At 59.1% G+C, this 10,602-nt stretch overlaps 1 protein-coding gene across 1 annotated transcript in view; it reads right to left on the bottom strand.

The window, feature by feature from the left end:
- SPSB1 (splA/ryanodine receptor domain and SOCS box containing 1) overlaps window positions 1-10,352 on the bottom strand; it is a 39,744-nt gene extending 29,392 nt beyond the window's left edge. The window contains exon 1 of the mRNA XM_014545463.1: window positions 10,334-10,352. The gene's annotated coding sequence lies outside the window, so the exon portion shown is untranslated. The remainder of the gene's footprint in view (window positions 1-10,333) is intronic.
- Between the last annotated feature and the right edge of the window lie 250 nt (window positions 10,353-10,602).

Genomic DNA, 10,602 nt, shown 5'->3' with positions numbered 1-10,602 from the left:
CTGGCTGGGGCTGGAGCGGCCCTGGCCGGAGCGAGCTCCTCCGTCACCAAGGGGAAGCGGGCCTTGGTTACCACTGGCCCGGGGAACACAGAAGGCAAACAAACCCTGGAGCGGCTCCTGCTCCTCGGGACTGGCCTCACTGCTGGGAACAATTACAAGGTAATCGCCGCTTCTCAAACGCCCTCAGCTGGAAGGCTGGGGCCCGGAGGCCATGGGAACCAGGCCCGTCCTCCTGCTGCTGCACGTCCCGAGACCCAGGGACCCTCCCTCCACCCGTCCACCTGTCCACCGACTCAGGGAGGACGCCCCGAGAGCCGGCTGAGGTCCCAGAGGAGGCGGCCCATGCAGACGCAAGGTGGTGCACTTGCCCCTCTCAGCAGCCACTGAGTCAAGTTTGCAAAACGACAGGCAGGCCCCGCCCCCCCGCTGCAGGTGCAGAGGTGTTTCCCCGCAGACCCCGCCCAGGCTGCAGGGCGGACATGGGACAGCACTGTCCCTTAGCCTCCTCCGAGCACCCCTTCCAGCACGACCAGCTGTCTTGTCCCCAAGCAACGTGTCATGAAACGGACAGAGACTCACCAGCGAATGATAAGATGCCTGCTCACCAGGTTCCCGCCGCACCCATGCCAAGGCCCTCCCCCGGGACACAGCCTGGTCACTGGTCCCCACCGCCTCCTGGCAACGCACACCTGGAACCCCCAAGCAGCCACAGCCTCCTCCCTGGGAAAAGGGTTTCCCCCACTCAGGGGCACCCCACAGCCTGGGCCCTGGCTGGGTCCCAGGTCCCCATAAGTGGAAACCTGAGTGGAATGGGGTACGGGAAGAGCTGAGTGACACTTCCCCCAGGTCTCCCCCCGGTGGCAGGGGCACGTGCGGGGGTCCCTCTGTCGCTGTGGGTTTACACCTGAACCCTTCACAGATCCAGCCATGCTCTCTTCTCCTGAAGAGGGAGCACCCCATCTCCCCCAGCCTCCTCTGGGGACAGACTGCTGACCTTGGATGCGGAGTGTGGCAGCAGGTGCAAACCCCCGAAAACGGGGGAGCCACCAGCACACTTGTCGCACCCACCTGACCCCGAAAGGCCCACAGGTTAGTTCTCCCCAGTCAGACCCTGGCTTCAAGGCCTCCCAGTGGGGGAGAGAGAGAGAGAGAGAGAGAGAGAGAGAGAGAGAGAGAGAGTGTCAGACAGACAAATACACACAAAGAGACAGACAGAAAGAGAAACAGGGAGAGAGAAAAAAGCAGAGACACACATACCGAGCAGAGACAGAGATTCCCAGAGAGAGACAGAGAGGCAGAGAGACAGAGACAGGGAGAGAAACCGAGAATGCAGCTGGGGAGGCAGCAGCAGGACAGGAGGCAGGAGGGTGGAGGCCGTGCAGCCTCCACAGATGACTGTGCAGGCATGCTGAGAGTCCCAGGCAGCAGTGAGTATTCACCAAGAGGCCAACAGGTCCCCCAGCACATGTGGGCCCTCAGACAATACTGGGTGCTTCCATGCCCTCACTATGTGGGGCACTTCGGGCGCTTTGCCCCTCACACGTATTCATGGGTCAGGTGCCGGCTGTCATTACTGTCACCTGATGCTCAGGTGGTCCAACCTCAACTCCCAAGGTCATCTGCCAGCCGCTGACCCTGGAGCCAGAGAGCCCCCACTGTCCTGTCAAGCACACAGAGACCTTACAGATCACCGGATAAAAATGCTGTTTGTAAAATGGGGCAGCTGCTGTGGAGGGCAGTAGGGTGAGGCTGGTGTGGCTCAGTGGTTGAGCGTCGACCTATGAACCAGGAGACCACGGTTCGACTCCTGGTCGGGGCACATGCCCGGGTGGCAGGCTCGATCCCCAGCAGGAGGCCTGCAGGAGGCAGCTGACCAATGATTCTCTCTCATCGTTGATGTTTCTCTCTCATTCTCCCTCTCTCCTCCTCTCTGAAATCAACAGAAATATATTTTTTAAAAAGTAAAGACAGAAGTACCACATGTTCCTGCACTTCCACTTCTCGGTATATAGACCCAGAAGAAGGGCAAGCTGGGTCTATATCACGTTCACCATCGCCACAGCGGGAGGCAGCCAAGTGTCCTGGGACAGGTGAACGGACGTCGGCGTGCAGTGGGTCCATTCAATGGAACTGGAACTGCTCAGTCTCAGACAAGAAGGAAATCTGGCAGGAGCTGCAACACGGATGAACCTTGAGGACATCACGTGCCCGTCACAAACGACAGACACCGCCCGCGTGCACTCAGGTGCGGCACCTGCAGGAGCCAGAACCCTGGGGACAGTCTCCGTTTGGGAGGAGGAGAAAGCTCTGCAGATGATGGTGGCGACGGTTGCACCACCGTGTGACTGTGCTTCTGCCACTGAGCTGCACACACTTAACGATGGCTGAAATGGTCAGTTTTATGGTTCCTGTGTTTTACCACAATTAAAAGAGGCTTCGTTTTAAATGAAAAGAAAAAAGAAGCCGAAACCGGTTTGGCTCAGTGGATAGAGCGTCGGCCTGTGGACTGAAGGGTCCCGGGTTCAATTCCGGTCAGGGGCGTGTGCCTTGGTTGCAGGCACATCCCCAGTGGGAGATGTGCAGGAGGCAGCTGATTGATGTTTCTAACTCTCTATCTCTCTCCCTTCCTCTCTGTAAAAAATCAATAAAATATATTTTAAAAAAAAAGAAAAAAGAAAAATCTGAGGCATAGGAAGATTACATGATGAAAGGGGCCCCTCTATCCTGATGCTACCAGAACGGTGCTCAGACACCTGGCCAGCCGTCCCTGGCCGTGCCCCGTCTGCATCCGTAAGCCGACCAGCAGCCATGCATGGAGCAGGTGTCCCAGGAGCTGTGCTGGGCAGGGAGGGCAGCCTCGGCCTTGGCAGAAAGTCACCATTCACCTGGCTAACGGGCTCCTTCGACCTGTTTGCCAACCTCCCTTCCTTCCATCTATATATATAAAACCCTAATATGCAAATAGACCGAACGGCGGAAAAACTGAATAACCGGTCGCTATGATGTGCGATGACCACCAGGGGTCGTGTGCAGAACATGGTGGGCGTTGGCAGCAGGTGGCAGAGCACGGAACATGGCAGGATGGTGGAGTGGGGGCACCAGACCAAGGCAGGGCGCAAGTCGCTGTCATCGGGGCAAACCTCTGGTGGTTACTGAAAATTCTTTGCTCCCGTGTGCTGCGGTCCCGCCTGGCCCTCGCACCCGCTGCCGGCACCGATCCCAACTGCTCTGTGCCGTCAGCGGGTGTGAGTGGGCTGGCGCCATCAGCACGTGGGATCAGCAGCAGAGGGAGAGGGGCTGCCAGCAGACAGGGGACCAGGGGACCAGGGGACCAGGGGGAGGGGCTGGACGGAGGCAGGGAGGATGGGCCGAGACCCGCCCCTGTGCTCACCACAGCCTCACGGCCCACAGTTCCTTTCAAGGTGCACGAATTCGCGCACTGGGCCCCTAGTTTGAAATAAGAAGGAAGAGACCTGAATGTTCGCAGGCTGCTTCCCGGGCAAGTCTATTGGGCTCCTCACCCGCTGCTTCCCACGGCAGGTGCTTCGCGAACCTGACGGGGAGACAGAGCCGGCAGGAAACAGAAGGGGACTTGAAAGGAAGATACGTTGACGCAAGGCCAGGCCCCACGTGGCTAAGAAGCTGGGACAGGTTGCTGTCCAGGAAATGAGTCATGTCTCCGCTGGTCCCTGGGGGCCGCACCGAGAGCAGACACCCAACCGGCAGACCCAGGCTCTCGGGGGTTCTCAGGAGGCGGCCGCTTCTGGGAGATTCCCCCGGGGAACGTGCACCCGCTAGGACTCACGGACCACAAGGGCGGCTCGGTCCATGCTGGCTGGTGAAGAGCGTGGAAACCAAGGCCGAGGCGCAGTGCCACAGAGCCGTGCACCCGGCACCCTCTCCTGCAGCCACCCACACTTCCTGTGGCCCCGTCACCCGCCGCGCACTCAGGCTGCGGAACCCAGCAGGCCGACGTCTTGCACCAACCACTTTAGGGAAAGGACGCTCTCAAGGTCACAACCTCCGAATCAATACATCGAACGGCCGGAAAAGCATCTCCTCTACCTCCCAACCACGTTCGAGAATCCCGACCACGCCCTTGACCTTGCAACGCTGGCTTCCGCGATGGATGCTCCCCGCTCGGCAAGGCTCCCACCCCGGCTCCTCTGCCAGTTCTTCCTCCTGCCCCTGAAACAGATGTGCTGAGGGGCCCTCCCTCCACGGGCTCCTCTTGAACTCGACACAGACGCCCAACAGCATCGCTCGTGATAGCTGACATTCAGTGTTAGTCGGCACTAGTTTCAGATGTACAGCTGGCTGGTCCAAAGCAGCGCTCTTATGGCAACCCTGTACCCCATCACACACAGCCCTCCCCGCCCCCCCCCCAGACAAATGGGGCTGCTCTCAGCCTCTACAGCTCTGCTACTTCTGTCCTTCTCCTCCCAGCCCGTCACCCAGACTCAAACGCCTCATCTTCCTGGAGTCCTCCTCTTCTCAGCTTCCCAAAGTATCAGCCAATGGTACAAATTTGTGCATTATTGCCCAAACCTGTCCCCATCCTCGCTGAGAAGTCATTATCGCCTCCCGGGCTAGTGCCCCAAAGAGCCTCCCCGTGGGTCTCCCTGCCCACAGCGTCTCTCTGACCTCAACCGATCTTCCCACAACGCTCTCCCTTAGACGCTGTCTTCATGTGGAAAATCTGTAATTAAAAAGTGCACCAAAGCGACATATTTTCAACACCTGAAATGAACGGCTGTCAACAGGCTGTCACATCTGCTGCTGGCCCTCCTATTATCGCACAATAGTCACACGGCCAGAAGATTCGAACGGGCAATTCAGAAGAAAAGTCAGCAAACAGCCCTGGCCAGGTTGTTCAGTGGTTAGAGCGTCGGCCTGCGTGCAGTCTGAAGGGTCTTGGGTTCGATTCCCGATCAAGCGCACGTACCTCGGTTCGATCCCCGGAGTGTGGGAGGCAACCAATTGATGTGTCTCTCTCACATCGATGTTTCTCTCTCTCTCTCCTCTCCTCCTCCCTTCTGCCCACTCGCTAAAAAATGCAATGGAGGTGGGGCCTTTGGGAGGTGATTAAATGGTCATGAGGGTGGAGCCCCCATGAATGGGATCCGTGCCCTTCTAAGGAGAAACACCAGAGGTCATCTCTCTCCACACACGTGATATACAAGGAGATGGCCATCGGCAAACTGGGGAGGGTCTCACCAGACACGGGGTCTGCCAGCACCCTGACCTCGGACTTTCCAGCCTCCAGAACCGTGAGAAATAAACGTCTGCTGCGTGAGCCGCCTTGTCTGTGGTATTCTGTCACAGCCGTTCAAGATGACTCAGCCAGATGGTAAATTTTGTTACGTGTATTACCACAGTTTTTAAAAAAGGGACAGGAAGACACGCTCCAGGTTAACCTCGGTTTGGGACGGGCGTGACAGAGACAGGAAGGGAGGAAGGGGGAGGGGCGGTTGGCAAAGACGGAACAGCTCCCCCAAAAGTGCGCAGGTGAAGCCACGGATGTGTGGGAACCGTCAGCGCGACAAGGTGGTGTCAGGTGATCTGCCCTTATTTAGATCCACGAACCCCGCATCCTGCATCCCTTCACCATGAGGGTGCCCCACCGGCAGCAACAACAACACCGCGACGTGCATGGTGGCAACAGTTACCTTCAAAAAAGCAGCAAACCCCAACTCCATGCTAACACTGCAGACTCAGACCGAGTGTCCCCGGGGCATCTCATGAAACGGCCCCTGTAGCGGCGTGCGTTCTCCCGGAGACTCGTGATTGCCCCCGAGACGCTCTGCTCTGACGCTGCGGGTGGCGTCCCCCTGCCTATCGGATGAGCCCAACATCCGAGGCGGGCGGAGGCAGCTCCCACAGGTGCCCACACTAACCCACCCCATCCACGCACCTGGAAACTGCGGGTGGCGTCCCCCTGCCTATCGGATGAGCCCAAACCTCCGAGGCAGGCGGAGGCAGCCCCCACAGGTGCCCACACTAACCTACCCCATCCACGCACCTGGAAGGCAGGCCATCCCCACAGAACCATTCAGAGCCCTGGGCCCCCTGGGAGACCTGCACCACCTTAAACAATACCTAACCTAACCAACTAACTACCCAGCCACGAGCTAACCAACTAACTACCCAGCCACGAGCTAACTAACTACCCAGCCACGAGCTAACTACCCAGCCACGAGCTAACGAACTAACTACCCAGCCACGAGCTAACTAACTACCCAGCCATGAGCTAACTAACTAACTGAGCAGCCACAAGGTGCAGCACCGTTGCTCTCCATGACCTCACGTTGGACTTGGAAACAAACCTCAGTGTGTGCCTCCTGCCCTCAGAGCCCGGCAATTCCTCACAGACTCTGGTGAGCAAGGCTGCCCTGCGGACCCAGAACAGTGGCCTGAGACCGTGCAGCCCTCAGCTTCCTCTTTCCCTGCACACACGTGTGGCCACTGGCTCCCGCCGCTCACAACCAGCTGCCTGGCACCACATCCCTAAGACGAAAGGCTGGGGGAGATCAGCTCTTCCCCCAAGGGGTCTGGACAGGTCCGTAAGCTCCTGAGAGCACCCGCGTTTGGGAACAGAGACCCTGTCCCAGAGAGTCACAAACCCACCAGCATCTTAAAGCCTCTGAGGGCCCGGCCAGTGTGCTCAGTGGTTGAGCATCAACCCATGAACCAGGAGGTCACAGTTCAATTCCCGGTCAGGGCACACGCCCGGTTGCAGGCTCGATCCCCAGTAGGGGGCGTGCAGGAGGCAGCCGATCGATGATTCTCTCTCATCATGGATGGCTCTGTCTCTCTCTCTGAAGTCAATAAAAACATGTTTTTAAAAAAGGCTCCGAGAAGTCCTGCAGGACAGAAGCTTGGCGGGTGCTGTTGACTCTGTGGTGCCCACCCTGGCAGAGAAGGGGCCGTTCTCCCCACAGCACATTTCCCACGACCCCCAGGGACGCCGTGGGGAGGGCCCGGCATCCCTCTCAGCTCTGCAGCTTCTCGATTCTGTGCGGAGTAGGGCCCTGCCTCCCCCCACGCCCCGCTCACCTGGCCCTTGAGGAAGATAAACGTGCAGGCAGGGCTGAGCGCGCTGCACTGTGAGGTAAGACGCTGTTTACCTCCAGCTCTGCAGACTCTGCGGGGTCCACAGCGTGTCCCCCAGGCTCCCACGGGTCGGTCGGCCGGGCATACTCATGCACGAGCCCGAGGCCAGGGCCTTGCTTGCTGGCGGGCAATCTTGGCTGGTTCTGAGCCCTGTTGGGCCCGTCCTCTGAATCTAGACCAGGATTTGGCAATCGATGGACCCACTGCCTGGTGTTGTCAATAAAGCTTTATTGGCACACATCCCTGCCCTGCTGTTCACATGCTGCAGTGGTTCTCAACCTTCTGGCCCTTTAAATACAGTTCCTCATGTTGTGACCCAACCATACAATTATTTTCGTTGCTACTTCATAACTGTAATGTTGCTACTGTGATGAATCGTCTTGTAAATATCTGATCTGCAGGATGGTCTTAGGCGACCCCTGTGAAAGGGTTGTTCGACCGCCGAAGGGGTCGCGACCCACAGGTTGAGAACCGCTGACATACTGACCCTGGCTTTCTCACTCGCTCACAATACCAGCAGTCAAGGAGATGCAACCAAGGTCACACGGTCCACGAAGCCTAAATTTACTCTCTGGCCCTTCGTTAGCTGACCTTTGGTCTAAACCTGGAAAATGTTGACCGCTGAAGGATCAGGGGCCCAACCCCTCTCCCAGCTCCTCCTGGAGCCGCTCCCAGCAGGCTCAGGCCCCGTGTCACGCCCACTGGCTGACACCTCGTGCCCAAAGCACAGGCCAGTGCCAGGATCCTGACATCTGTCCACCCCCCCAGACTTGCCTGGCCCCCTGGCCCCTTGGCTCCCTTCACAAACCACAGCCTCATTTAAAGCAGCTACCAGCCTTTTTTTTGTTGTTGTTATGAACCCAATTTGCAAACTTTAAAACGTCTACCCCCCAAAGACCTAGATTGTGTGGTGGACACAATCTTAGGAACATGCACTGGACATAGGCACTGTGCCCGTCCCTCCCCCAGTGATGGGCAGTGGACGTATCAAGGGCCAGGGATCCCCCTGAGCGCTGCCCTGAGCGCTGCCCTGGAAAACCCCGTGACGGGGAGAGGCTGGGTCCCAGGACCAGGAGCCACACCCTCCTGGCGCTGGGCAGGCAGGAAGGGAAGGATTAGGGACCCCCCAAAGAAGGCGCCAGCTGCTCCCCAACAGCAAACACCAGGGCCACGCAGGGGGATTTCTGTGTTTTGACTCAGAGCATACGTCTTTCAGATTAAACCAGCGCAGACTGACATGCAGCAATGAGGAAAGCCCCTTAGAAGCAGCCGGCGGGGTGATGGCTGTTGCCAGGGAGTGGGCGGAAAGGGACTGATGGGGGCTGGTGAGGGGCGGGAGGGCCGGGCACCTCTGCCCAGCGGCTGCCACCCAGCGCCCTCCCTCCAGCCCTCCAGGCAGCCCCCCCACCGGGGAGAACATCGAGGTCCCATCCCACCTTCCCGGCTGTTTGACGGCCTTTAGCCACTGTTCAAGGGTGGTTTGGGGCAGCCACCCGGGCACCACCCACTGACTTTCGTGGGCACTTCAGGCGAGTCTGAGTGCTTGCACGGGGGACGTCTGGTGGTGCCCATGGCACAGGGCAGAGACGGGGCTCAGAAAAGTGACGTGAGCAGTGCTGGGGCCGACCAGGTCCCAGCGGCCCCCCGGGGTGACGCTTCATTGCCCAGGCATCCCATGAGCACCAGGCCCAGCAGCCCCCAGGAGGGGACACAGACTCAGCCCCACGCGGAACCTTCCACCCGGCCCCTCCCATGCCAGGGGCTGCAGGACCCCGCCATCTGCCCAGCCCCACCTCCGGGGAAGACGGGATACAGGAGGTGCAGGTGCCCGAGGAGCCTCAGGGACCCCGACTCCCCGCGGCGTCTTCCCTGATCCTGGGACAAGCCAGGGCAGACAAGGGGATCCAAATACACAGTTTTTATGGAGAAAAAGAAGTGCAACCACAGGGAGCTGCGTGCCAGCCCAGGAAGAGGCCACCCAAGCGAGAGGCAGCTTCGGGCAGCGGCTGCTTTTAGCAACACGCCCTGCGCGGCCGCCACAGACCTTCGCCGGCAGCTAAAAGAGGGAAGTGAACGAAGCAGTTCTCCGGATAGCACAGAGGCTGCCGGGGGCCAAGCTAATGATAGGTTTCAACTCCGCCACCCAAATTTGTCCAGACGGCCGCATACGGAGAGGGGCCTCGCAGAGCGTGAGGCCGGGGAGGGAGCCGGAGGGGGGCCCCCCAGCCGGCTGTGCCGAGCCCCCCTGAGGTCCTGCCGGCCTCCAGCCTCCACACAGAGCCCTCAAAAACCATCGGGTGGCCCTTCATGAAACATGCGGGTCGCCGTGGCAAGCTTACCGAGTGCCTGCTGTATGCCAGTGTCAGAGGGCCACCTCGGGGACAAAGACCAAACTCTCGCATACGAACGCCATTTATGACCTGGTTCTGACCACGATGGTGGCCTGGTTCCCCACTGCCCTTCCGGCTGCAACACACAAAACACAGCATCCCTAACAAGCTGGGGTGGGCACCGGACTCCCCTGGCCTCTCTCGTTTTGGTGATGATCCTCCGTTTTGACTTGGGAGACTCCCTCTTCCCACTCCCGGCCCCGGGCTGTGTGCCTAGGCTGTGCGCCAGCTCTGGGGGCAGGGATACGCCTCAGTCCACTGCCCTGGGGCATCACCCACCCCCTAACAGTGAGTATGCAGGCCAGTCAGAGCCAGTCTTGGGATTTCAGCTTTAATGACCTTCTGAGAAAGAGGCCCAAAACACGGAAAGCGGATGCTGACATAGAGAGGCAATTGCCAACGCCGGCGTCTGAGCCCCTGGATCCAGCCACACCTGAAACCCCCTTGATTTTTTAGCTACTTACAGTTCAGCAAACCAGTCGCCCGTTGAAGGCTGTTTGGATTGGGTGTCTGTCCCTGACAACTGGAAACGTCCTACCTGACTCGAAGCCGAGCTTTTGAAAGACTTCACTTTGTTGCTCATGCTGTTTCTCCCACCGGGAACTCTCGGCTTTCTTATCAGGCTTTTCCCCAGGGAGCTCTGACCCTGGACTCGGTTCCCCCTGGAAAGCCTTCCTGACCTCTACCCCGTGCCATTCAGAGGCCTCTGCTCTGTGTCCTTCACACCTGTGTCTGCTTTCCATTCATTCACCCCGTCCTCAAATATGTGCCAAGCGGCCCTGCCCGGCCCCGCGGTCAGCGCGGAGCTGCTGCGAAGGCTGTTTTCTTACCTGTCTCTGCTCCTGGAAGGCAGGGACCAGGCTGCTCCAGCACCAGGCCCAGAGCCTGGCATGCAGAAGGCACCAGACAAACAACTGCTGGAGGAGGAAGGAGCAATCCTGCCTCAGGGTGGCACGCCTCCTCCATGGCTGCATCGTGAGTGGGTGCTGGGGTGGAAATCTAAGCCCATCAGAGGGGGAGGCAAACCCGGTTGGTCTTACTTCAATCTGCCCAGAACCCAGCCATGGGCTGTGGGCAGCTCTTGCTCACCCTCATCCCC

This window comes from Myotis brandtii, unplaced genomic scaffold (assembly GCF_000412655.1).
Source record: "Myotis brandtii unplaced genomic scaffold, ASM41265v1 scaffold410, whole genome shotgun sequence".
In the NCBI taxonomy this organism is placed as follows: domain Eukaryota; kingdom Metazoa; phylum Chordata; class Mammalia; order Chiroptera; family Vespertilionidae; genus Myotis; species Myotis brandtii.
The sequence above is the reverse complement of the archived record's forward strand: the minus strand, read 5'-3'. Positions and strand labels throughout refer to the sequence as shown.